Source organism: Megascapheus bottae, chromosome 6 (assembly GCF_031878675.1).
Source record: "Megascapheus bottae isolate mThoBot1 chromosome 6, mThoBot2.hap1, whole genome shotgun sequence".
Classification (NCBI taxonomy): domain Eukaryota; kingdom Metazoa; phylum Chordata; class Mammalia; order Rodentia; family Geomyidae; genus Megascapheus; species Megascapheus bottae.
The window spans coordinates 78646439-78674424 of NC_143514.1; the positions used below are offsets into that span (position 1 = coordinate 78646439).

General features: G+C 45.4%; 1 protein-coding gene across 1 annotated transcript in view; it reads left to right on the forward strand.

Moving 5' to 3' along the window:
* The first annotated feature begins 2021 nt into the window (after positions 1-2021).
* Positions 2022-27986, forward strand: part of Ctnnbip1 (catenin beta interacting protein 1) — a 58566-nt gene continuing 32601 nt past the window's right edge. The window contains exon 1 of the mRNA XM_090335882.1: positions 2022-2159. The gene's annotated coding sequence lies outside the window, so the exon portion shown is untranslated. The remainder of the gene's footprint in view (positions 2160-27986) is intronic.

Consider the following 27986-nt stretch of genomic DNA (forward strand, 5'->3'; position numbering starts at 1 on the left):
TATATATATATAATATATATTTTTACTCTTTATTTTGAATACCAAATGTCATGTTCCATTTAAATTGATTGGTTTAACGTTAATATTTACACAAAAACAAATTGAATGTGTTCTTACAGTAGAGTGACCCCTGGGAACTTGAAGGATACATTTGTACACTGTATTGGTAAATATATGCTGAACCCTTTGCTATAAGTAGTATTGTCTTCTGGATGTTGTTGGAAATACAGTCCTGACATTTCTGGCCTTTAAGGATTTATAATTTCATGACGTTTGATTCATCTAAAATAGTCAATTGTCACTAAAATGAAGTTGTCAATCAACAGTGAAGAGTAATATGGACATTTCAGAAAATGAGGTATTTGTCTCTTTTTTTTTTGTCAGCATGGGCCTGAGCACTGTCCTTGTGTTTTCTCAAGGCTAGAGCTCTACCACTTGAGCCACAGCACCACTTCTGGCTTTTTTGCTATGTATGTGGTACCGAGGAATCGAACCCCGGCCTTCGTGCATGCTAGGCAAGCACTCTACCACTAGGCCAAACTCCCGGCCCCTTGTCTATTTTTTAAAGTAGGTTTATCTGGCCCAGTGGCTTCCTCCTGAAATCCTAGCAACTCTGGATTCTCAGATGTGGAGAATCCCAATTTGATGCCAGCCTGGGCAAAAAAACGTTCTCATTGATTTTTTTTAAATTTTTTTTCTTTTTTATTGTAATTAGTAAAAGGGTTACATGATACTTGCCAGATAGAAGGTGCGTTAATTCACATACATTGATACCCTTTCACATGTCTTGGTACCCGTTTCCCTCCCCCCCCACACCCCCCACCCTCTCATTGATTTTTGTCTCCAAAATAACCAGCAAAATATTCAGCTAGAAAAAAAAAAGGTTATTGTATTCTTGCAAATGATAGGAAAAGAGATGCAGGTGTGGGTGAAAGCAGATGGGACAGGTAAAAAAAAGTTTGTTGAAACAGGTCAGGAGAGCCTCCCAACTGGGGGTATCACTTCGGAGCTGGTAAGTTAAAATGTTGACAGTGAGACCACACTTAGAGACAGGCCTAGAGTTCAAGCCCCACGACCACCCCCCTAAAAAAACAACAAAAAACTGGCAAATATTAGAAAGCATTTCTTTGCATTTAGCCTAACAAGAGCCGTTTTCTCCCTGGACTTTGCAGACAGTGCCAGACTTCCCCCAGAAGACTTCCAATCACAGACCCCGACCTCGCCCCTGAACTCAATCTCTCTTACCACGGGATACAATGGTCTAGTGCAGCCGACGGATCGAGGCCCACTCCCGGCCTATCAGGGTTCCATCCTTCCCAGGCTAGGCCCCAAATACGAGAATGGGCCCGTTTCTGGGGCAGCCGCGTTCCCAGCTTAGCGGGAAGGCCACGCCCCTAAGTGCTGCAAAACCTCTTCCATTTCAGATTTTTCCGGGGTCTGGGTAGCCTGGCCTCACCGGATCTCGCCTTGTCTGCAGTATGGAAAGGTGACCATTATTTTGCCGGATTACTGTGCTCGGGTCAGGGACTGACACCGCGGCTTAACCGCAGCGCCCGCTCTCTCCTCGTCCCGCCTCCTCCTCCACGCTCCGGGCAGTTTCCCCAGCCCACCCGGCCCACTCCGCTCCGCTCCTTCCCCTTTACTCGCAACTCGGACTTTGCCTCTAACCCACGGCCTGGTTCTACCCGCCCATCACTTGCACCCGCCCTTGAAACCTTAGTCCCGCCTCTCTGCCCGAGGAGCCCAATAAGCAAACCCGAGCTCCGGTCAGGCCCAGCCCAGAACCATAAGCCCCGCCCTACGTACTGAGTTAACCAATGTAAGGCCCGGGCCTGCCCTCAGGGCACGCCCTCAGCCCCGCCCTCCGTTGCCTGTCTTCCTCAGGGGCGTGGCCACCGCCGAGACTCCGCTGCCCGCGCGGAGTCAGATGCCGCCCCTCCGCGGTCCCTCCCCCGGCGGCCTGGCGCCTCCCCCTCTCCTCCCCGGCGCGGTGACTCACCGAGGGGGAGGCGGAGGCTGAGGCGGCCGCTCCCGCTGCTGCCGCTGCTGCCGCCGCCGCTGCCGCGGCTGCTCCGGCTCGGCGCGTCCCGGAACAGGCCGTCGCGCGCCGCGCTCCGGACCCGCAGCCCCCGCCCGCGCGGCCGGGTCGGGCGGCCCAGGTAAGCGCGAGGCGGGTCGGCGCCCGCAGCTCGGGGCTAGCGCCGCGCCGGAACCCGGGGAAGCCGCCGGCCCTTTGTCTCCCGGGGAGGGGCCGCGGAGGGCACCCCGACCCCCCCCGGACCCCCGGCCCGGCCCCGGTGGCCTGGCGCCCTGGGCCTGCGCCAGGCCTCCGCGCCCCTCCCGCGCCTCCGCGTCGCGCCGCAGACCCCCCTCGTGCCTCCCTCGCCATCGCCCAGGGGTCCTCTCCACAGGTGTCCCGGCCACCCACCCTGCTGCCGAGCCCTCCGCGCCCGCGAGGTTGTCAGCGCCGGTCCAGCCTCGCGGGCCGTGGCTCCCTGTCTTCCCTCACCTGCGTCCCGCTCCCAGCATCCCGACTCTCCATGTTTTCCCAGAGAAATGCTTCCAAGGTCTCTGCCACCCCCTGCCCTTCCGATGTCTCTGGTTTGATTGCTTCCACTTCTCCGTGGTGAGTGTGCCTGGTTGGTGGTACACATGGGAGGCGCGTGGCTCTCCTTCCTCGAGGACTTGTCAGATTAACCACTGGGAACCCCAAACTGCACTTTTCCCCACCTTTTCATCACACTCACCCAAACCGTCGTCCTTAACCCAAGACCTGAGATCTACACATCCAACACGGTGTTTTGGTGCCAGTATTGAGACTCCGTCTCAGAGCCTGGGCACTTTCCCGTAGCTTTCTCACTCAAGGCTGGCACTTGCCCACTTTAGTCACAGTTCGTTGGTGGTTACTTGGAAGTAAGAGCCTCATGGATTTTCCTGCCTGGGCTAGTATCTTACCTCAATCCTCAGATCTCAGTAGCTAGGATTACACACGTGAGCCATAGATGCCCAGCTGACACCCAACTTCTTTAGGTCCTATAGCCTCCCTCTCCCCTGTGCCAAACTCGTCTGTGCAGTACCTCTGTGAGGCCAGGGGGATGGTGTTGGCCACAACACAAGAGTTTTATGAAAAATGAGACATGTGGTTTACAGTACCTCCTATCTGAGACTCTTAACTATGGCCTAGCTGTTCATTATTTTGTCTTCTGTCACTCACAGATCTTAGGGAAGTGTGCCCGACCTGCCACTGGGTAAATTGAGGCACTGGGCTGTGTGGGTAAGGAACCTGGAGGCGAGTCAGAGTTTTTCTGGGGATTCTGTTCCAAGGCTCTTAACTCCCTGCTACAACCTCTGGCTCTTGTTCCTGGCTCCGGAGGCTAAGTGATAACTGATCTCTTCTGCCATCGAAGTGCCAGTGCTTCCTCAGATTTAAAACAGGACTTTGAATCATAAATAAAAGTGCTGGCTGTTAAGGGCCAGTGTGTCATTCGTGGCTTCCTGGTGGAGTTAGAGGTCCTTATAGGCACAGTCACTTCTGCTGGATGAAGATTTCATTCATTCAGTAGTGCCCAGACATTCCATTCTCCAGGGCACTCCTGGAGATGAGGGATGAAAAAAATGAATGAATGAGCTGGTAAGCAGACAAAATCTTCTCATTAGTGCTGCTGGATATTAAGGTGGTTAAGGGCCAGAATGTTAAGCATCTGTGTGTTAAAACAAAAGAAAACAAAAAAGATTTTGTAGGCTATTTAGATTTCCTTCTAAGTACCATTAAGAGTGCAGTGGAGTATTTTAACTAGAGAGATTTAAGAGCTGATCCGTTTTCTTTTATGAATTTATTTGTGTTGGTACTGAGGTTTGAACAACTCAGGATTTAACACTTTATAGTTAAGTGCTTTACCACTTGAGCCAGTCCCCTAGTCCTTTTTTCTTTTCCTTTCCTTTCCTTTTTCTTTTCTCTTCTCCCCTCCTCTTCCTTTTTTTTTAATTTTTATTTTTTCCTGAGGTAGCCTTTCTTTGAACCCCAGGTTGGCTTTGAACTTGTGATCCTCCTCAGAGCCTCTCTGGGTGTCAGGATTATACATGTGCCACCACCACATTCAGCCTAACCCCATTTTTACAAAATTGTTTTGATTGCTTTGTGGAGGTAGGATTGTGGGAAGCAAAGGTGGAGTCAGAGATGCCAATTTATGCCCATTGACTGGCAATTGTAGCTGCCCAGCAAGAGCTGATGGCAACCTGAGATACCTAGCTGGTGGCTATATAAGAGAGGAAATAGAACCAATCTGCCCTCCCTGAGAGACCTTGGAAGTTGGAAAACAACTGAATGCTATCTAGTAGAAAATCTATAGATTTGGCGATGTTTTGGTTTTGTCTAGCAAACATTGTTCTGAATCTGTTATGAATTAGGTACTATGTTAGATACTAGAAATAGGACACCAGTAGGTGGACCTCATGATTTAACTTGGAGTAGTCTCTATCTTAAAACAATATGCTCATAGAAACCGTCGTTTTCCCCTTGTTAGAAGAGAGTGCGTGAGCCAGATGCTGGTGGCTCGCTCCTGTAATTCTAGCTACTCAGGAGGCTGAGATCTGGGGATCACGGTTCAAATCCAGCCCAGGTAGGAAAGCCTGTGAGACTGTTCTCTTCAATTATCCATCAGAAGTAGAGCTGTGGCTCAAAGTGGTAGAGTGCTAGCCTTGAGCAAAAGAGCTAAAGGACAGTTTCCAGGCCCTGAGTTTAGGCCCCATAACCACCACCACCACCACCACCACCAACAACAACAACAAAAAGAAGAGGGCATGTAGGTTTAAAACCTAATTATAATGGAGAACACACTGGACTTTTCCCCTGCATCTAGCTGTATTATTTAAGTGGGAGCCCGTCCTCTAAGATATTTCACAAAGAATGATAGAACTTAGCAAGTAAGAGGCCCAGGATTCAATCCTCAGCCCACCAAAAATAATTGAGACTTTTTATTTTAAGGGGAGATTTGAATGGCTGTGAGCTTGAGCTGGTAATTTGAATTAAACTTGATCTCTGTGTACTTCAAATCTGGGCTGTCAGAATGAGAGGACCTTGCAGGCTACATAGTGCAGACTTCTTTTGTGGTTGGACAGTGGTAGCCCCTAGAGGCCCCTTTGACGTGGTAGTGTCACTTTCTGCCTCTTCCAGCTCCATTTGTATATCCTTGACTAATACCTGAAGCTAGATCTTCCTTGGATTCATGTTGCACACCTCAGAGTCTAGACGGGTGCTTTGTACAAAGTGTAAACCAATCAAATAATAGTTGACTGTCCTGGGTTTCTTGTAGTACCTAAAACTAGAACTCAGGTCTCCTGACCCTAACCTTGTCTTTACATTAGACTGTCCTAACTTGCTGACATCTCTCCAGGTGTACTTGGGAGTACAGCCATGTGTGGTTTGCATGCTCACGGGCGAGGGAAGCCCTTCCTTGACGGGGCAGCCCTGCCCCCAGGGAACAGCTGTTGAGGGTGCTGAGTAAGTCGTTATTTGACACTTAGCAAATATGAAGTGTAGCTCTTAATTAGAGCATGGACTTTGTGCCAAGACTATCTGGGTTTGGATCTCGGTTCTGCCATCATGGGCAGTGTAATCTTTAGTAATTTAGCCTTTCCATGTCAGAGTTTCCCATGTGTAAGATGATAATACTTCCCTCAGAGAGTTGTTGGGAGGATTAAATTAAGTATTACCTATTAGATGCTCAGAAGAGCACGTAGCACTTAGTATGTAATTGGACTATTTTTTATTAATGATATTTTAATTACATTATTATTGATCTGTTTTTACCTCCCATCAAAACTGAAGTTCTTTGAGAACAGTTTTGTCTTTTTTTTTTTGTATTTTTATAGTTAAGCTTAATAGGCACTGAGTAAATAGTTAAATTGACTAATCTATTGAGTACCAGTCAGGTACTAGCCACTTTTGTAGGTCTTGAGAATACAGACAAGAACAAGATGGCCAAGATTCATGGTCTAAAGTTGATCTTTTGTGGGGGGAGGGGGATGGGAGGTACAGAGCTATACACCCCCAGCTTAAATCTTCTAATAGGGGCTTGGTGACTCTTTAGCAACCTTGGAGTTTTGGCACTGTTCATATGTGCATCAGGGATAGGCTTGCACATAAATATGGATGTTTCTAACATATTAAGTAGCTTTCCTGTCTCCCCTCTTCTTCCAGTCTTCTGTCAAGTATCACCAGCCCCCTTGTGAAGTGTCAGTCCACTCTATCACTGCTGAGTTCTTCCCCTGGTCCCTTGCTAGGAACACTGTGGTACCTAGAAAGCATAGACCCTCAGGGGTCTGAGATGAATGGAATTTGCAGCTCAGAGCAAAGGTGTTTCAGATCCAGGGAACAACTTGCAGGAACCTAGAGCTGGCCTCTCAGGCCTGGTACAGTGGCTAACTTTGGATCCTCCCTCAGAGATGCCATTGTCCATTATTGTCCAAGATGCCATGTGCCCCACCAGCTTCCAGAGGCCAATAGAAGCTAGTAGGACTCTAATAGAACTTCTGTTTTACAAGACATGTTCAGGGGCCCGGGCATTTCATTGGCAGGTTCAAAATGCCTCTTAGTCATAATGACGTTTGTGGTCTTATAAAATCTATACACAGAGTGGCTAGCTAGCCTTTTTCTCATACAACTGGTTTTCTTATGAGAATGATATGTGCTCATTTAGACAATAAGAAAATGAATGGCAGTGGTACTTACAAAAATTGTCTCATTTGATTCTGAAATATACAGTTGTTACCATTTTACATATCCAGAAGCTGGGACCTGGAAACTGTTATCAGGGTCAGCCAGGTTCACCAGGAGCTGGTGGCTCACACTTGTAATGAGGCTGAGATCTGAGGATTATAGTTTAAAGCCAGCACAGGTAGGAAAGTCTGAGCGACTCTTGTCTCCAATGTACTTCCAAGAAGTCAGAAATGGAGCTGTGGTTCAAGTGGTAGAGCACCAGCCTTCAGCAAAAAAGCTAAGGTGCAGCACCCAGACCCTGAGTTCAAGTCTCAGTGTACTTGGATGCATGCACACATGTGCCTGTGCACACATACACACACACACACATATATATATACACGGACTCAAACCTAGGAAGTATTCCCAGCAAAGTTCTGAGCACCACATTATATATTGTTTCTTAGCAGAAACTTCAGAGAAAAGAAAAAAAAATTCCCCTCTTAAGCCCAGCATAGGTGACATTCTTATGTTGCCAGGGTTGGTTGTTAGCAGCCATAAAAGATTTGAATCCTTTTTTTTCCCCCTTTGTCTTTTCTGGCCTTGGGCAAACCAATAAACCTCGCTTTGCCTCACTTTCCCTGGGTGTAAATGGGGATGATGATACTTGTGTCTTCATAGTTCCCAAGGGCATTATGATGTTGGAGCCAAAGTGCTTTTGAACTTCTTTTATGAAAGAGAACTGGGCACCAACTGCTATTATACTTAGTTATTAAAGACATGTTTATGCCCTGGTCCACAAAGCTTTGCTGAAAAGGTGAAGTCAGTGGTCCCCCAAAGGGAAAGGTATCCTTTCGTGGCAGGCCAGAACACATTGTTTTCCACCTTTTGAAGTTTCTGCAGGATTGAGGGTCACGAGCACATCTGTGTTTTTCATGGATGTGTTGTGTTGTGTGTAAGCTGCTGTAAGTGCATGTGTGGTGTGTATCATAACATGATGAGCGCCACTGATGGCTGGGTCATGAAGCAAAGGGACTGAGTTAGGGCCAAGCACAGAGATACCAAAAAATGGTAGTTGTCCTCCATTCATCCTTCCTTCTTTCTCTCCTCTCTTCTAATGAGTCGTTGCTTTAGTTAATAAATATTCAGGGGCTGATTGGTAGAGCACTAAGCTACTATGTGGTAGGTACTGAGTTTTTACCCAGTCACCTCAGCCCTGACAAAATGTAGTGAGATCTTATTATAACAAGGTCATCATTGTAGGTACTAGACTTAGGTAAGTGGGTAAAAGTAATTCTCTTTATACCTAACCAGGTGCTTCTGGCTCACACCTATAATTCTAGTTACTCAGGAGGCTGAGATTTAAGGATCAACAGTTTAAAGCCAGCTTGGGCAGAAAAGTCTGTGAGACTCTTCTCTCCAATAAGCCACCCCCAAAAAGCTGGAAGTGGAGTTCTGGCTCAAGTGGTAGAGTGCTAGCCTTGAGCAAAGAAGCTCAGAGATAGTGGCTAGGCTTAGAGTTCAAGGCCTAGGGCCAGCACACATACACAAAAGTCTCCAAACTACAGTTTAGTGCCACAAGGCTTTTCTTCTAGCAGGGCATATGGATGAAAAATGTGTTGTCTAGGATTTTGTTTTGTGATGGTACTAGGGCTTGAATGCAGGGCCTAGGTACTGTCCCTTAGCTTTCTCACTCAAGGCAAGCACTCTACCAATTTGAGCCACAGCTTCCACTTCTGGCTCTTTTGGTGGATAACTGAAGAGTCTCATAGACTTCCTGGGCAAGGTATTTGATGGTTTCCAGATGTATGCATTGGCCCCAGGGGTTACCTGCCGTAGGTGGAGGAGGACTGTGTTGGCTTCCCAAAAGAGTAGGGAAAGAAGTAACAGATTAGGGCCCTTCTGTCACAGGCGACGGAGTCCACCCTTGTAATGATCATCTTCAGTGCCATGAGCTCAAGCCATTAGTAAGAATTTCACTCTCACTCAAGCCTTAGCCCTTCAAGTGTTACTTTAAGAATGACCACATGAGTCTTTTTCCAAAGGTTTTGATTGGGGGACTAGATGTTGAAGTTGTTATCAACCTGGTGCCTTTCTTATGTAATAGTCTGACCTTGTCTCTTCCTGTCTGTCAGATTGCCCTCTGTCTACATGGGAAACAAGAATATGTTGGCAGGCAACAGTCTGGTGCGCCCCGAGTTCATGAATGAACCCAGTGTAGACACCGAGTTCTCACATCCCTATTCTGGGTCTGTATATGCAGAGCAGGGTAGGAGCCAGTTATTCTTCCCAGGGTTTGCTGGAAGCAGATCACCAGTTTTCTTCAAGACCAAGGTCAGGGTCACCCATCATTTCATATGGAAGTGTATGGTGTTTTTCTCCTTCAGCCAGGGCTGGGGTGGAGAGAGCAAAGGATTAACAGAGAGACTGCTCACATTTGGAGGGAGAAGATGCTACCAAGAGAGTGTGGCAAGGCTCTGGATGATTTTATTTTCACTCAGCTCCTGACCTGTGCAGTGTTGCTGGTGCTTCAGTCTGGGGCAGAATCCTGGCTGTCCTGTTGAGGAGACCAGGTCACTCAGTGCACCCCAGCTCCTTCAAGTGTGCTTAGAGCTGAAGTGATGCCATTGCAGCCAGGGAATGTGACCCATTTCCATCTCCTCCCCCACGAGGAGGGAGGCTTTCAGACCAGTTCCAATTAAGCTTTTTTCAGGCCTACATATCACCCAAGTGTCCAACCCACATGTTTCCTGCTGCTGGAATCCTGTGGTTCACATCCTTGAACTGAATAACAAACTCTGGGCCAACGAAGTTACTGCCTGTCATTTGGCCACCTTGGATCTGCCACTCTGGCTTCCTGCACAGTTCATGGTTCCTGTGGATTAAACACCTCTTGTTATGTGGGCCCCCATGCCAGTTCTTCCTGCTAAATCTCCAGGCAAATTATGGACCAGTTTCCAGGGAGATGGAAAACTAAGGTCCCACAGCCTCCTGCCCCAAACAACCCTGTTTCCCAGAAACTCATCTTGCTCTACCCCTGGCTGAAGATTTTGCTGCTGTAGGACTGTGCAGTAAAATTTGTTTGGACTTCCTAGGTTTTTTCTAGGCAGAGAATATTTTAATAATTTTACACTTGTAGTGTCACGTTTTTCTTTTGCATGGGATTGTGGGGTACTGATGTATAAACAGGACCGTAAGAGTACTGTAAGGACAGTTTAGGGATTTTAAACTGGTAAGGTGGTAGGCAGTTCTGAGCCCTGAATGATGCCATTTTGTTTGTAAAACAAGGGGGCAAAAAGCCAGGCACCAATGGCTTACACCTATAATTCTAGCTACTCACGAGGCTGAGAACTGAAAATCACGATTCAAAGCTAAACTGGGCAGCAAAGTCCGTGAGTCTATTATTTCCAATAAACTACTCAGAAAAAGCCAGAAGTAGCAATGTGGCTCAAGTGGTTGAGAACATTAATCTTGAGCACAGAGAGGTTCAGGGACAGTTCCCAGGCCTGGCAGAAAAAAAAAAGGGAGGCAGGGGAGGAACAAAAGATGGCTACTGCTGCTGGGGGCTGATGGCTCACACCTGTAATCCTAGCTATTCAGGAGGCTGAGATCTGAGGATCTGAGTTCAAAGCCAGCTCAGGCAGAAAAGTCTGTAAGACTAATCTCCACTCAACCATCAGAGAACTGGAAGTGGGGCTCAATGAGGTAGAATGCTAGGCTTGAGCAAAAAAAAAAAAAAAAAAAAGGGACAGCACCCAGGCCCCAGCTACTGCCAAGGTCACCTTTGGCTTGTCCATATAAGCCTATTTCTGACAGTTTGTTCTGCACTGGAATTTCAACCTGAAGAGGGGCCCTATCTGACAGTATTGTTAACATTACCTGCAGCCTCAGGAATATGTCCTTCCTCTGGGGCTGCAGGAAGATGAGGGTCTGGTGATTTTTAGGAGAGCCTGATGCAGGGCTTTCAGGTATGGCAGTAGGGTATTCCTCCAGTTCCCTCTTTCCATTCTGCTTCTTTCCAAAAGAAGCCTTTGGATATTGTGGCAGAATTCAGTGAGGGACAGATACAGCTGGAACCAGCACAAAGCTCAGATTCTTCCTCCTTTCCAGGGAGGGGCTGCTACTGCCTCCTGAAAGGTCTCAGGCACCTGTCTTCCTTTCCTCTATTATGGGTGGTGATTGCCTGCTCAAACCTCTTCAGAGAAGACGCTTCTTAAAGCCCTTAAGCTAAGAGGGTGAATACTGAAGTGTTCACATCAGACAGTGCCCTGGGCCCTCAGGACCACCCAGATGAAGAGTTCTTTTATTCTGATCTTCTGACCCCATGCCATTCCTTTAAAGAAATCCCTCCCCTCTTTTTTTGAGTAGTTAATAGTACAGAATTCAAAAGACGATATATGGTGAAAACAAAATCTGTCTCTCTCCTTGCATTCACAGGCACTCAGTAAGTCTTTCCCCAAAATGACAAATGTTAACCAAGGGCATATATGTTTTGGAGTTTTTTTCTGGGCTAGGAATCAACTCTAAGAACACATCCCCTAGTCTTATGTAATCTCAAGGACTGCATGATATTCTACTGATTGCTTATGTTTCATTTATTCATTCATTTATTTTGTTATTCTCCTAATTAATATTTATATTTTCTATATTTTATTACTATTATAGGACCAAATGTACAAATATGTACAATTATCTTCCATAAAATGGTGACATTTCATGTGCCTAATAACATAGTGTGAGAATACCTATTTCCTATGTCTTGGCCAAAAGTTGTCAAATATTTTTGGTTGTTGCTAATCTGGTAATTTTACTTATTTATTTGTCATAGGGCTTAAACTCAGGGCCTGGGTGCTTCCCTGAGCCTTTTCTTGCTCAAGGCTAGCACTCTACCCCTTGAGCCATAGCTCCACTTTAGGTTTTCTAGTGATTGGATATAAGAATCTCATGGACTTTGTTGCCCAGGGTGGCTTCCAACCATGATCCTGAGATCTCAGCCTGCTGAGTAGCTGGCATTACTGGTGTGAGCCACCAGAGCCTTGCTTTAGGCTCTCACTTTTTCCCAGGCCATCCTGGACTGCTTTGTTTCTACTCACTCCTGTCCAATAGCTGGGGTGTCAGGTGGGAGCTACTGAATTTGGCTTGGTTTTCTGTAGACAAGATCTCATTACATAGCCCATGCTGGCCTCAAACTCATTATTCTGTGACTCAACCTTCTTTTTTTGCGGGGGGTGGGGGTGGTAATGGGGCTTAAACTCTGGGCCAGGACGCTGTCCCTGAGCTCTTCAGCTCAAGGCTACTGCCCTAGCCCTGAGCCACAGCCCTACTTTCCCTTTTCTAGTGATGAATTGGAGATAAGAGTCTCACAGTCTTTAGTGCCTGAGCTGGCTTTGAACCCAAAGATTCTTAGATTCTCAGCCTCCTGAGTAGATAGGATTGCAAGTGTGAGCCAGAGAGCCTGGCTGACTCAACCCTTCAAATGCTAGGATTGCAGGTGTATCATCACCATATTGGGCTCATGCCTTTTTTTGGGGGGAGGTGGTAGTACTTGGGGATTTGAACTCAAGGCATGTTAGGCTGGCATGAAACTGCTAAGCCACGCCTCCAGTTTTTTGTTGTTGTTGTTGTTGTTAGTAGTCATGGGGCTTGAACTCTGGGCTTGGGCCCTGTTCCTGAGCTTTCCTGCTCAAGGCTAGTGCTATACCACTTTGAGCCATAGCGTTACTTCTGGTTTTCTGGTGGTTAATTGGAGATAAGAGTCTCATAAACTTTCCTGCCTGGTCTGGCTTCAAATTACAGCCCTCAGATCTCAGCCTCTGGAGTAGATAGAATTACAGGTGTGAATCACCAGCACCTGGAATTCAGCACAACTTTTTACTAGTTGTTCTTAGGATAATAAGATCCTGCTTCATACTCAGGTACGTAAGTAAGCTGCAATCCACCTAGGTTTAGGTTTCTCATCCTTGCTGAGATCATAGGAGTGGACCACTGTGCCCAGCCTTTGTGGAGATAGAGTCTCACAGACTTTTCTGCCTGGTGTGGCTTGGCATCCTGACCTTCCCAGTTTCAGCCCCCCACATAGATTGGGATGACAGGTACTTACCACTGCCCCCAGCTATGGATTGAGAAGAGCTTTCACAAACTTCAGACCTCCCATTCTCAGCTTCCTAAGTAGCTAGGATTAAATGTATGAGCCACTGGCACCTGGTTTCATTTTTAGTTTCTTTAAGAACTATTTATGAACAATTTGTTACATTCTTTTCCCATTTCTTCCTTGGATTGACTCCTTTCTTTCTCTCTTTCTTTCTTTCTTTCTTTCTTTCTTTCTTTCTTTCTTTCTTTCTTTCTTTCCTTCCTTCCTTCCTTCCTTCCTTCCTTCCTTCCTTCCTTCCTTCCTTCTTTCTTTCTTTCTTTCTTTCTTTCTTTCTTTCTTTCTTTCTTTCTTTCTTTCTTTCTTTCCTGGTCCTGGGGCTTGAACTCAGGGCCTGAGCGCTATCCTTGGGATTTCTCAAGGCTACCACTTGAGCACCATTTCTGGCTTTTTCTCTGTATGTGGTACTGAGAAATTGAACCTGGGTCTTCTTGCATGCTAAGCAAGCACGCTACCATTAGGCCAAACTCTCAGCCCGACAGTCTTTTTCTTATTGATCTACAATGGTCTTTCATATATTAAGGAAGTTTGTTCATTGGCTATGGTATATTTATTATATGTTTTTCCCAATTTGTGATTAGGGCTCTTTTGATTATATTATTTTTCCATTGTAGACTTTTGAATTTTATATGCTTTTTATATTTTTTATTTTTTTCATTGTTTTTCTTTCCTGTATTCTAATGCATTTAAAACTTTTTGTGGCAGGTGCAGTAGCTCACACCTGTAATCCTTCCTAGCTACTCTGGAGGCTAAGACCTAAGGATCGAGGTTCAGAGCCAGCACAGGCACTAAAGTCCATGAGACTCTTATCTCCAATTAACCTGTGGCTCAAAAGATAGGGTGGTAACTTCTAGCTGGAGAGCTCAGGGTCAGCACCCAAGCCCAGGGATAGGGCAGTAGCCTTGAGATGCAGAGCTTAGGGACAGCACCCAGGCCCAGAGTTCAAACACCATGACTGACAAAAAAAAAAAAAAAAATGGCCGGAGTTTGGCCTCGTGGTAGAGTGCTTGCCTAGCATGCACGAAGACCCGGTTTCCATTCCTCGGTACCACATAAATAGAAAAGCCGGAAGTGGTGTTGTGGCTCAAGTGGTAGAGTGCTAGCCTTGAGGAAAAAGCCCAAGGACAGTGCTCAGACCCTGAGTTCAAGCCCCAGGACTGGCAAAAAAAAAACAAAAAAACCCCAAAAAACAACAACAACAAAAACCCTTTCTGTGTATATGCTAATACAAAGCATTTAAAACATTGATTCACAATTAAAATATTAAACCCAGTATGTTAGCTTTCTGTCACTAAGACATAACATCTGAGATAATCAACTTAAAGGATAGGACGGTTCACTGGGTGCCAGAGGCTCATGCCTGCAATGAGGCTGAGATCTGAGGATTGTGATTTGAAGTCAGCTTGGGCAGGAAAGACTGTGTGACTTCTTATCTCCAGTTAACCAGCAAAAAGCTGAAATTGGAGCTGTGGCTCAAGTGTAGACCGCTAGTTTTTAGCAAAAAAGTTCAAGGACTGTGCCCATGACCAGCACCCAAAACAAACAAAAAACCGAAGGATTGGGGAGGTACTGCTTGGATAACAGTGCTGGAGGTTTCTGTCCATTGCTGCTTTGGGTTTGTGGTGAGGCACACTTTATAATGGAGGGTGCTGTGGTGAAGCTGCTCACACCATGGAAGCACCGGTACTGGTGCTTGAATCCAGGGCCTGGGTTCTGTCTCTGAGCTTTTTTTTTTTTTTTTTTTTTTTTTTGCCAGTCCTGGGCTTGAGCTCAGGGCCTGAGCACTGTCCTTGGACTTTCTCAAGGCTAGAGCTCTACCACTTGAGCCTCAGCACCACTTCCGGCTTTTTGCTATGTATGTGGTACTGAGGAATCGAACCCGGGTCTTCATGCATGCAAGGCAAGCACTTTAACCACTAGGCCAAACTCCCGGCCCTGTCTCTGAGCTTTTTATGCTCATGGCCAACATTGTGCCACTTGAAACAACAAGCTCCTCTTCTGGCTTTTGGGTAGTTATTTGGAGGTAAAAATCCTACAGACTTTCCTGCCTGGGCTGGCTTGGAACCCCTGATCCTTAGATCTCAGCTTCCTAAATAGTCAAGGATCCCAGGCTTGAGCTGCCAGTGCCTGGCCCCAGTATTCCTTTCGAGAACGTGCCCAACCTCTTGAAGTTTCTGCTGCTTCCCCAGAGCACCCCAAGCCTTTAGTGCATGAGTCTTTGGGGTTGTTTAAGATCTAAGTCATAGCACAAAAAATGGAATGTTAGGGGCCAAGAGTTTGGCCTAGTGGTGGAGTGCTTGCCTAGCATGCACAAAGACGTAGGTTCAATTCCTCAGTACCATGTACATAGAAAAAAGCTGGAAGTGGTGCTATGGCTCAAGTGGTAGAGTGCTTGCCTTGAGGAAAGCCCAAGGACAGTGCTCAGGCCCTGAGTTCAAGACCCACGACTGGCAAAAAAAAAAAAACTGGAATGTTAGCTCTGATAGTTTTTTAAAAAAGAATTCCAATCTTGTTTTAAATTAATCTGATTATAAGTAGCAGTTGGACAAGTCTAGATTGTGAAAAATTCTAAAGACAATGATTCTTTACTCTTAAAAAATGTTATGTTGTGATAAGTAAAGAAAAAACTGGGAAACCATTCCAGGCTGAGGAGGTTAAAGAGCATGGGAACCCAGTGCAAATTTTGAAATCCTTGATTGGATCTTGTGTTAACAAGTAGTGCAGGCCAAACTGAGGGGGAGGGGAATTAGGGAGAATTGGGTATGAGCTGTATAGCAACAATACTTCTGGGTCAGTCTGAAATTCCTTGTGTTGATAATGGGATTGTGGTTTTATGGGAGAAGGACCTTAGATGTGATGAGACATTTAGCAAATGTCTGCAACATACTTTCAGATGGATGAGGAAAAGAAGAAGGGTATGTGTGAGGGGTAACTCTAAGGAGGAGTGTGTGCTTTAGATGTGCAAAGCTCTGGATTTGTTCTGGGTTCACTCTCCAGCACCACAAACAAAGAAGCAACACCCCCACCCCCCACCCCTGCCCAACACAGTTCAGGCATAAGGCAAATGCAACATGTTAAATGTAGCAACTCTAGGTGCTGGGTATTGGATGCTCATTATATTTATTCTTGTACCTTTTCTATAATTTGAGGATATTTTAAGATACAAAGGTGGGCTGGACCATTGGCTCTGTAATAGAGCCAGGCCCAGTGATAGTGGTGGTGCTTCTGTCTGTCAGACAGGAAACACTGAAGTTCAAACCTCAATATTACTAAAAAGAAAATAAATGGGAAGATAGGTGTCAGTGGCTTGCTCTTCTAATCCTAGCTACTCAGGAGGCTGAAACCTGGAGGATCAGGGTTTGAGATTAGCCCCCAGCAGAAAAGTTGTTGAGACTCCATCTTCAAAATAACCAGCAATGGACCAAGAGTGTGGCCTAGTGGTACATACAGTGCTTGCTTAGTATGCATGAAGCCCAGGATTTAATTACTCTATCACATCTACAGAAAAGGATGAAGTAGTGTTATGGCTCAAGTGGCAGAGTGCAAGCCTTGAGCAAAAGTGCTCAAGGACAGTGCCCAGGCCATGAGTTAAAGTTCTAGGACTGGCAATAAGTAAGTAAGTAACCCGCAAAAAGTTGTGCTGAAGGTGAGACTCAAGTAGTAAGATACCAGCTGAGAAAGCAAGCTAAGTAAGTGTGATGCCCAGAGTTCAAATTTCAATACCAGTAAAACAAACAAAACACAACAACAAAAGATTTGTTCTATGTGGAACAAGGCTAGGCCTTGATGACTGTGTGGATTTCTGTTTATTGCAGCATGTACACTCATCTGTTTTCCTTTTTCTAGAACTTCTGTTATTTTTTTTTGTGGGTTTTTTTTTTTGGACTATGGAAGTTTTTGTGATAAGTAACTTCATAACTTCATAGACTTTAATGATTTGAATGCTTTGAGAACAATGCTTTATTTTTTTTTAAATCATTATTGGGCTAGGAGCATGGCCTAGTGATAGAGTGCTTGCCTAGCATGCATGAAGCCTTGGGTTCCATTCCCTGGAAAAAGTCTTTTTTCTTTTCTTTTTTTTTTTTTTTTTTTGCCAGTCCTCAGCTTGAGCTAGGGCCTGAGCACTGTTCTTGGACTTTCTCAAGGCTAGAGCTCTTCTACCACTTGAGCCTCAGCACCATTTCCGGCTTTTTTCTATATATGTGGTAGAAAGGAATCAACCCCGGTCTTCATGCATACTAGGCAGGCACTCTACCACTAGGCCAAACTCCCGGCCCCAGGAGAAAGTCTTTTTTGAAGATTGTCTACAAAAACCATTTTGCCAACGGTTTAAAAAAAAAATTACAACCAGGCACTGGTGGCATATGCCTATAATCCATCCTACCTACTCAGGAGGCTGAGATCTAATGATCACAGTTTGAAGCCAGCTCAGGCAGGAAAGCCTATGAGACTCTTCAATTAATCACCAAAAAAGGCCAGAAGTAGAGATGTGGCTCAGGTGGTCTATAGTGCTAGGCTTGAGCAAAAAAAAACAACTGAGAGTCAGAGCTCAGGTCCTGAGTTCAAGCCCTAGGACTGACACAACGAAACAATAATAAAGCATTACATTCTGTGTTGTATGTTTAGAAGTTTAGTTCCCTTGGAATTTAGAAATGCTATCAAAGTAATGTATAACCTCTCCCTGAACCTTGGGGTAAGCCTCTTCCTCTCAGCTGAAACTGTTTTGCAGTAGGGCAGGTCCTGCCGGCATTCTGTGGATGCAGGCTCCTAAGGACTTCTGGCGTTCATTTGTGAATTGTGACTATCTTGGCAAGTTATTGGTTTAAAACCAGGAGTCTTTGCCAGGGGCGTATTTCACAGGCCAGCCTTGCAGAGAGTTCTGATCCCTTTTGTGGTTTGGTGGCTTTGCGAATGAAGGATGTCATTATACATGGGTGGTAGGGATTTGGCTCATGGGTTGGATTTGGCTTCTGGGCTGGATGACTGGTGTGTGTCCAGTTCTGGGTGTTTATGTCTGCACTGACTGGCAAAGAAGATAATGCTTTAAAGCCCTCACATTGGCTCTAAGATCTATCTAGCTAGATTGCTTGCTTGCTTGCTTGCTTGCTTGCTTGCTTGCTTCCTCCCTCCCTTCCTCCCTCCCTCCCTCCCTCCCTCCCTTCCTCCTTCCCTCCCTCCCTTCCTCCCTCCCTCCCTCCCTTCCTCCCTTCCTTCTTTTCTGCAGTGGTACTAGGACTTGAATTTATACTTGCTATCCTTTTCCTTCAGACTTCTTTGCTTTTTGTTTACAGTTTCAGATAGAATTTTGTACTTTTGTCTAGGACTGGCCTTGGACTAAGATTTTCCCATTTCTGCTCTCAAAGTGTCTGGCATTATTGGTTTATACTACCATACTGATTACAAGCTCATCTCTCATCTCCTGAGCTTTTCCTTGGTGGGCCTGACTTGGAGATTTTTTCCCTGGGGGCTATGTGTGGCTCTTACTTATCATATGCTGTTTTCAAATCTCCATAGAATTTGTGCTTTCTGCTTGTCCATCATCTCAGCCATAGCTTGATTTCTGTGCCTTCGGGCTAGAGTAGGCCATCTGGGGTGTTTTCTTGATACCATTTCCCTAGCAAGTTAATGGGATAAACAAATGGGAGATCCTGAAGGTGGCTTTGTTTAGAACATTTTGTATTTCTATTATTAGCTTGTTAAACATTGAGGGAGGAAGGAAACTGAGTCCCCAGCAGCTTGCTAGGGGGAGGTTTCCTCATTCTTTGGATTCTGTGAAGTGATGCAGGAGCATGTACCCAGACACTAAGTGCTGTCATAAATCTTGTAGTCTGTAGCACACATAGGGGTGGCTGTGGCATAAATATGTGTTTGTTTGTTTGTTTGTTTTTCCAATCCATGTTTGCCAAGAGCCTGTTGAAAAAAGGCAGTGATTCTCCACCTTTCTTCAGGTTCATTACAAGAAGGCTGCCCCTGGAGCTAAGGGAGATGGCTCTCAGGCCATGCCTGCCACCTCTGAAGGCACAACCCAAAGGACTAGCCTACCCATTTGATTTAATTGCCTAATGCTTTAGGATTCTGTAGGGTTCTCAGGACCATGGGACTCAGAGGGGTGTGTCAGCTAGTTTCAGTCAGCTAGTGTATTTCAACTAGTTGTAGGATTGAAGTTAATGAGGGGTAGTGATGCTACAGAGAGGGTGGAGGCCAAGGGAGGAGAGCTAAGAAGGGTAGTAGTTCTTAAGTAGGCCAGCCTGTCCTGGGATGGTCTGGGGCAACCCTGAGGCCCTGGGAGGGCAGGATTGGTTGTGTCCAGGCCTGCCTCTGAAATGAGACAAGACTTGCTGAGCACTGCTGCACTCAGCTATGGCTGAGGGAAGGGGCTGTATACAAGTCATGGAGAAATGGCTTTCTGATAAATATATAGCACTGTGGCTTTTCCTCTTCCCCTTTACAAAACTCATCAACTCCCCAAATTAATTAGAATTTTAAATTGAGGCCCTGCAAGAGTTGACATAGTTGTGGCCAGTGAGTTTGATGGAACTCCCATGGGCTGAAATTTCCATTTTGTTTTCCTTTTCTGGAAGCATCCCAAACTGTAGAATTTCCTGGCCAGGCTTTTTCCCTGTGATTACTGGGCCTGGAATGGATCCTTCCAGCCTAAAGTTGATGACCAAATGCAATCAAATTTCCCTGTGAGAAAGATAAAGGAGGTAAGGATGATACTAAGACAAAAATGGAGAGAGAGAGAGAGAGAGAGAGAGAGAGAGAGAGAGAGAGAGAGAGAGAGAGAGAGAGAGAGAGAGAGAGAGAGAGAGAGAAACAGAAACAGAAACAGATTTCCCTTGAGGGCTTAGTGCTGATACAGACCATAGGAGAGAAAAGGTGTCCTTTTGCCTACAGCTCTCATGGAAACTTCCTGCCAAGACAGCCCCTTCCTTGCCAAGACAAGAATGGTGAACATTCATCTGATTTGTGGGGCCTTTTCCCAGGAGTGAGGGGTGTTAGTAGCCCCCTCAGAACTTGAGGTTTCACTTATAAATAGATCTGGCTGTGGACTCTATTCCTGACCCTTCTGGAACCTTCTACAGGCTGATAGTCCTGAGTCAGACTGAATTAGAGGAAGATCCTAGCCGGATTCTGTAGGCGTGCTGGTTCCTGACTTCAGGTCTCAGACCCTGACTTGGCTAGGATTCAGGGCTCCAGCTGTTCTGAGAAGAAAGCAGAATCTCTTTAAAATTAAGCCCTGATGCTTTCCCTTCTTTCCTTCCATCCCTTTCCCCTCCTGTGCAGAGATGAATCCGCCATAGCTCTCTGTCTGGACTGTGGAGGCTGAGGGTGCTACTCAGGATCCACAGTGACTGTACAGCCAAGGAGACTTCCCTTCCGGCCTGCATTGTTCTCCCATCCACAGAGAGCAGCCTGCTGGGTGCTCCTGCTTAGCTAGGAAAAGGGGGTTTTCACTCAAGGCAGGACTAGAAGAGACAGTGAAGTCTGCAAAACTTTTTTTTTTTGTGCCAGTTCTTGGGCTGGAATTCAGGGCCTGTGCACTGTCCTTGGACTTTCTCAAAGCTAGAGCTCCGCCACTTGAGCCACAGTACCACTTCCAGCTTTTTCTTTGTATGTGGTACTGAGGAATTGAGCCCGGGTCTTTGTGCATGCTAGGCAAGCTCTTCAGCTCAAGGCTACAGCCCTACCCTTGGGCCTAGGCATTGTCTAGGCATTGTCCCTGAGCTCATCAGCTCAAGGCTACTGCCCTACTCATGAACCACAGCCCCACTTCCACTTTTTTCTAGTGATTCATTGGAGATAAGAGTCTTCTAGACTTTAGTGCTTGGGCTGGCTTTGAACCGTGATCCTCAGATCTCAGCTAGGAATACAGGTAGCTAGGAGTAGAATACAGGTGTGAGCCATCGACTGCACTTGGCTCGCACAACTTTTTTTATTATTTATTTATTTATTGCCAGTCCTGGGCTTGAGCTCAGGGCCTGAACACTGTCCTTGGACTTTCTCAAGGCTAGAGCTCTACCACTTGAGCCTCAGCACCACTTCTGGCTTTTGTCTATGTGGTACCGAGGAATCGAACCCGGGTCTTCATGCATGCTAGGCAAGCACTTTAACCACTAGGCCAAACTCCTGGCCCCACTTCTGGCCTTTTCTAAGTATGTGGTACCAAGAAATCAAACCCAGGTCTGAATGCCTGCTAGGCAAGTACTCTACCACTAGGCCAAACTTCCGGCCCCTATTCTTTATTTTTTTTTTTATTTTTATTTTTTTGCTAGTCCTGGGCTTGAGCCTCAGGGCCTGAGCACTGTCCTTGGACTTTCTCAAGGCTAGAGCTCTACCACTTGAGCCTCAGCACCACTTCCGGCTTTTTTCTATGTATGTGGGACAGAGGAATCGAACCCCGGTCTTTGTGCATGCTAGGCAAGCACTCTACCACTAGGCCAAACTCCCAGCCCCCCTATTCTTTATTTTTAAATTTAATTAATTAATTTATTTTTTGCCAGTCTGGGGCTGGAACTCAGGACCTGAGCACTATCTTTAGGCTTTCTTAAGGCTAGAGCTCTACCACTTGAGACATAGCCCCACTTCCAGCTTTTTTTTTTCTATGTATGTGGTACGGAGGAATTGAACCCAGGTCTTCATGCATGCTAGGCAAGCACTCTACCACTAGGCCAAACTCCAGGCCCTTGCAGAACTTTTTTTTTAAAGATAGATTTAAGCTTGGCATGGTAGCTCACACCTGTAATCCTAGCTACTCTGGAGGATTGAGGTTCAAAGGCAGCCCAAAGCCAGCCTGGGCACAAAAGACTGTGAGACTCTTATCTCCAATTAATCACTAGAAAATAGGAAGTGGGGCTGTGACTCCAGGGGTAGGTTGGTAGCGTTGAGCTGAAGAGTTCAGGGACAGTGCCCAGGCCCAGAATTCAAGCTCCATGACCCACAAAAATAAATAAATAAATAAACAAAGATTTAATTTATACTTAACTAATAGATAAGAACAAAGTTATGCATATTAATAGATCACCATATGCTGTCCTGATATGTGCACATAATCAGAACATGAGATTTTTGTGGTTTTTCTTGTCAGTGTTTCGTTTTTATTTGCTTGAATATCTCTTCTTTAAAGAACTCAATTTAAGAAAACAAAAGTATGAGCTAAGTGCCAGTGGCTCATGCCTGTAATCCTAGCTACTCAGGAGGCTGAGATCTGAGGATCACAGTTCAAAGCCTGAGACTCTTATCTGCAATTAACCTCTAGAAAACAGGAAGTGGGGCTTGGCTCAAGGGTAGGGCAGTAGCCTTGAGCTGAAGAGCTCAGGGACAGCACCCAGGCCAAGTTCAAGCTCCATGACCCACCAAAAAAAAAGAAAAGAAAGAAAAGAAAACCTTGAGAATTCACTTCCAAAATAACCAGTAAGGCTGGGAGTTTGGCCTAGTGGTAGAGTGCTTGCCTAGTATGCACAAAAACCCAGGTTTGACTCCTTGGTATCACATACATAGAAAAAAAGCCAGAACTCGTTCTGTGGCTCAAGTGGTAGAGCTCTAGACTTGAGAAAGCCCAAGGACAATGCTCAAGCCCTGAGTTCAAGCCAGGACTGGCAAAATAAATAAATAAATAAAAATAAAAAACAGTTATATCAGGCATTGGTGGCTTATACCTATAATCGTAGCTACTCAGGAGGCTGAGAGCTGAGGATAGTAGTTGGAAGTCAGCCCAGGCAGAAAAATCCATAGGATTCTTCTCTTCAGTTAACTAGTAAAAATCCAGACCTGGAGGTGTGGGTCAAGGGGGAGATAGAGCATCAGCCTTGAGCACAAAAGCCATGTGAGAGCACAAGTCCCCAAGTTCAAGCCCCAGTAGTAACAACAAAGCAGAAAAATACAGTGTGGGAAGCATGGCTTAAGTAATAGCTTTAGCCTAAGTTCAAATCCTATTACTGGGGATAAAAAGCAGATTTTGAGCCAGGAGCAGAAAGTCACATCTGTCACAGGAAGCTGACCTTGCTGAGCTTTTGTGCCCAAAGCTAGTGCTCTACCACTAGAATCACAGTGTCACTTCTGGTCTTTTGGTAGTTAATTGGAATCTAATGGAGTATCCTGCCTGGGCTGTCTTTGAACTGTGATCCTCAGCTCTCAACCTCCTGAGTAACTAGGTTTACAGATATGAGCTCTCAGTACCTAGCTAAAAATAAACACTGTAATTAAAATTAAATAAACATTTACAGCAGGCCCATTGTTTTCAGCTTGGCTTTTGTACTAGACCTTAATGGGCCAAACTAGGAATCAAAATGGTACTATTCATGTTGAAGTTCCACTGCACCAAAGTAAAACTAAGCTGTTGATCTAAACTTCCAAAAAATCAGAATGACAGTAAAAAACAGCCACATTGCTGAAACAAGCCACTTTGAATTGCATGATCATGTGCCTCAACCCAAAGTAACCTTATATTAGCAATCAATTATTTTTCTATTGTTCTGTCTCCCTGCCTTACAAGGAAAGGCACTTTGAGATGACTTTGTCATTCTTTGTTTGTATCTTATGTAATGAATTGTTGCCCAATTATAGATTTGAAAATAAACCCTATTATGATCTCCACTACAGTGTCATTTCATCCTTTCACAGATGAGGGTGTCCTTAGTTAGGGAGAAGGATTGTGAATTTGAGGCCAGCTGGGGCTACATAATGAAACCTGTCTCAAAGAAAACAAACAGCGGGGTGCCATGTCCCAAGCCTGTAATCCTAGCTACTCAGGAGACTGAGGATCCTGGTTCAAAGCCAGCCCAGGCACAAAAGACTATGAAACTCTTATCTCCAGTTAATCACTAGAAAACAGGAAGTGGGGCTGTGGCTCTAGGGGTAGGGTGGTAGCCTGGAGCTGAAGAACTTAGAGACAGTGCCCAGGCCCAGAGTTCAAGCCCCATGATTCACACAAAAAAAAAAAAAAGAGAGAGAGAAAGAAAAAGAAGAGAAAGAAGAAACAAACACAAAACTGGTGACCTGAAAAAATCCAGCTCCCTCCCTTCTTTTGAGTTATACAGGAATTATATTTAATGAGGCCTGTGAAGGCTTCTGTCTGCCTGCAGCAGTGTCCAGTCCAGTCTGATGATGGAAAGAAATTCTCAGTCCAGGTATACTATAGTGACCTGAGCCAAAACAGTTCAAACAGGTGTGGAGACCCAGGCTGTGGCATGGATCTGAGAACTGTTGGTAGTAAAGTATTTCATGACTCAGGCAGAGAAGAATGTTCCAAACCACAGGGCATAGTAGCTCATGCTTGTAATCCTAGCTATGCAGGGGGCTGAGATCTGAAGATTGATGTATAAAGCCAGCCTGTGCATTAAAGACCAGAAGACTTTTTTTTTTTTTTTTGCCAGTCCTGGTCTTGAGCTCAGGGCCTGAGCAATGTCCTTGGACTTTCTCAAGGCTAGAGCTCTACCACTTGAGTCTCAGCACCACTTCTGGCTTTTTTCTATGTATGTGGTACCAAGGAATCGAACCCGAGTCTTCATGTATGCTAGGCAAGCACTTTAACCACTAGGCCAAACTCCCGGCCCCGACCAGAAGACTTTTATCTCCAGTTAATCAAGGGGTAGGGTGGTAGCCTTGAGCTGAAGAGAACTCAGGGACAGCACCCAAGCTCAGAGTTCAAGTCCTATGACTGACCAAAAAAAAAGAATGTTCCAAACAAAGGGAATAGTAGATACAAAGGACCAGAGGTGTAGAGAGACTCTGATGTGACCACCAAACACATTTTCTCACCCTTGTCACTCTGGACATGAGTGATGGATGATTCTTTTCTGTGGGTGCTGACTCCTGGCTTCTGTCATCTTCCGATATTCCCTGGCTCTGGGATCATTTGTGGATGCTGAAATCTGCTGCTACTCATATTCCTCATTTAAAAAAAAAAATGGTATATTGCCAGGCGTGGTAATCACTCCTGTAATCCTCACTACTCAGGAGACTGAGATCTGAGGATCAAGGTTCAAAGCCAGCCAGGGCACAAAAGGACCTGAGATTCTTATCTCCCATTAACCTCTAGAAAATGTGAAGTGGGACTTGGCTTGAGGGTAGGTCAATAGCCTAGAGCTGAAGAGCTCAGGGACATTGTCTGAGCCCAGAGGTAGGACAGTAGCCTTGAACTAAAGAGCTCAGGGACAATACCCAGGCCTTGTTGAAGCCCCTCAACCCACAAAAACAAAAAGCAAAAAAACCCACAAAAAACAAAAAACTGAGACCTAGCTGGAGCTGGTTGCTGACTTCTGTAATCCTTGCCAGTAAGGGAACTGAGATCTGGGGTTCATGATTCAAAGTCAGCCTGGGCACAAAAGGACCTGAGACTCTTATCTCCAATTAACCTCTAGAAAATGGGAAGTGGGGCTGGGCTCAAGGGTAGGGTGATAGCCTTGAGCTGAAGAGCTCAGGAACAGTAGCCAGACCTAGTTCAAGCCCCATTACCCACCTAAAAAAAAGTGGTATTGGATTTGTATGCAGTTTAGGTACATCCTCTAGTATGCTTTACATTGCCGCCACACACATAATACAGTATAAATTTTGGATAAGCTGGGCAAGGTGGCTCAGGATTGTAATCCTAGATACTCAATTGGCTGAGATCTGAAGATTGAGGTTCAAAGCCAGCCTGGGCACAAGTCTGTGAGACTTATCTCCAGTTAGCCATCAGAAAACTGAAAGTGGCGCTGTGACCCAAGTAGTAGAGTGGTAGCGTTGAGCTGAAGAGTTCAGGGACAATGCCCAGGCCCAGAGTCCAAACTCCATGATTGACGAGGAAAAAAAAAAAAAAAAAAAGAATCTCATGGACTTTCTTGCCCTGGGCTTTCTTAATATGGCAATCCTCAAATCTTAGCTTCCTGAGTAGCTAGGATTACAGATGTAAGTCACTGATTCATGGCCCTTCCTAGATCTTAATTTTGTTTGAAACCAGTGGAAAAGCTATAATGATATGTAGGACACTCATAGATCTTTTTACTAGATTTACTAGATAATTCTTTGCCATACTGCCTGCTGTCTCTGTCTCTGTCTCTGTCTCTGTCTCTGTCTCTCTCTCTCTCTCTCTCTCTCTGTCTCTCTTTCTCTCTGTCTCTCTCTCATACACATACACACATGCACACACACATGTGAGCACACAAAGAAAAATATGTGCACTTTTTCCTCAATCTTTTAAGTTGTAAGTATGGAGATAATTCACTCCTAAATAACTGAGCTTGTGTCTCCTAAGAACCAGTACATTTCCCAGCATAACCATATAATCATACATTTAGCATATACAGCATTGATAGAATATGCTCATCCCAGGTTTTTCCCTATAACATTTTCCCCAACCACCCAGTAATGCCTTTTGGCTCCCCTCCACCACCCTGGACCCCATCCAGGACCTTTTATTGTATCTACTTACTTTACTGTGTACCTAATTTTCTGATATCTGATTAGAAGTCATTGGACTCTGACTTCCTCTCCTCTTTTCTTATAAGGTGGATTTTCAGACTAATTTTGGTTCATATGGATGTCATTTCTATCAATTTCTAAGCCAGAAGAGACTGATAGGATGCAGGCAAAGTACAGACTCATATCCAGTTTCTGTGCCTATAGTTCCACAGCCTTGGGCTTCTCTGAGCCTCAGTTGTCTCATCAATAATATGGGAATCATTCCTACTAGTCAGGCTTGTGAGGACTAACATTAAACAAGACAATCTCCTGAACTCCACTGACTCTATAGCATTTAGCCACAGCCACAATAATAATTATCAATGTTCTGCAACATCACCAAGGCTTCACATAGCAGGAAGGAGCTGGTATAGGGTTTGAATCTGGGATGACATCCTCAGGACAAGTTCTAATCCCAGGCTTATGCTCTAAGAATGGCACTGCGCCCTGCAAACTGCCTGAGTTGCTGGTACTGTCGTCAGGAGGTCTGTATGGCACATACTACCATCCAGAATGCCAAGTGCCACTCTGGATTGAGAAAGCTACGGTGTTAGTTAAGGCAGCTGCTCTGCGGCTGAGAATCCAGGGCATTGTTGCAGCTTAATTACTCAGAATGGAGTGGGTGGAAATTCTCTCTGGTACCCTCATTTTGTATGTCACTAGAAGATTTGAGGTGTCACCTGATGTGGGACTCTGACAGGAGCTGCATTTCAGGCGGCAGCCCTTCCTCCTCCTCCTTGGCTCTGACTATAATTTTATTGATTAATTTATGTCCTGGAAAGCGAGATGCAGAATTGTTATGAGGTCTCAGTAATCTGAGTTCAAATTCATGTTAGCATAGCGGGGTGAGCCCATGAAAGTCACAGAGCCTCTTTGCACCTTGTGTCCCCATTATGAAGACTGAAGAGTTTATTGCAGGATTAGGCAAGCCAGAGTACATATCAGTTCTGTAAAATAGTATTTTCAACCAGAATTGATTTGTCTTCAAGGGGACATGTGGCAGTGTGAGAAGAGTTGTTTTTTTTTTTTTTTTTCCCAATCCTGGGGCTTGAACTCAGTGCCTGGACATTGTCTTTGGGTGTTCTAAAGGCTAGAACTCTATCACTTGAGCCACAGCACCATTTCTGGCTTTTTTCTATGTATGTGGTACTGAAGAACCAAATCTAGGTCTTTCTGCATGCTAGGCAAGCACTCTACTACTAGGCCAAACTCTTGGCCCCAGGATTTCTTTTTTTTGGGGGGGGGGGGCTCAGTTATGGGCTTGAACTCTGGGCTGAGCACTGTCCCTGAGCTCTTCAGCTCAAGGCTAGCACTCTACCACTTGAACCACAGCACCACCAGTTTTCTGGTGATTAATTGGGAGTCCCACAGACTTTTTTTTTTTTTTTTTTTTGCCAGTCCTGGGCTTGAGCTCAGGGCCTGAGCACTGTCCTTGGACTTTCTCAAGGCTAGAGCTCTACCACTTGAGCCTCAGCACCACTTCCGGCTTTTTTCTATATGTGGTACCGAGGAATCGAACCCGGGTCTTCATGCATGCTAGGCAAGCACTTTCACCACTAGGCCAAACTCCCGGCCCCTCCCACAGACTTTTATGTCCAGGCTGGCTTTGGCTTTGAACTGTGATCCTCATATCTCAGTTCCTGAGAGCTAGGATTACAGGCATGAGCCGCTGCACCTGAGTATTGTTTTTATGTTATCTCA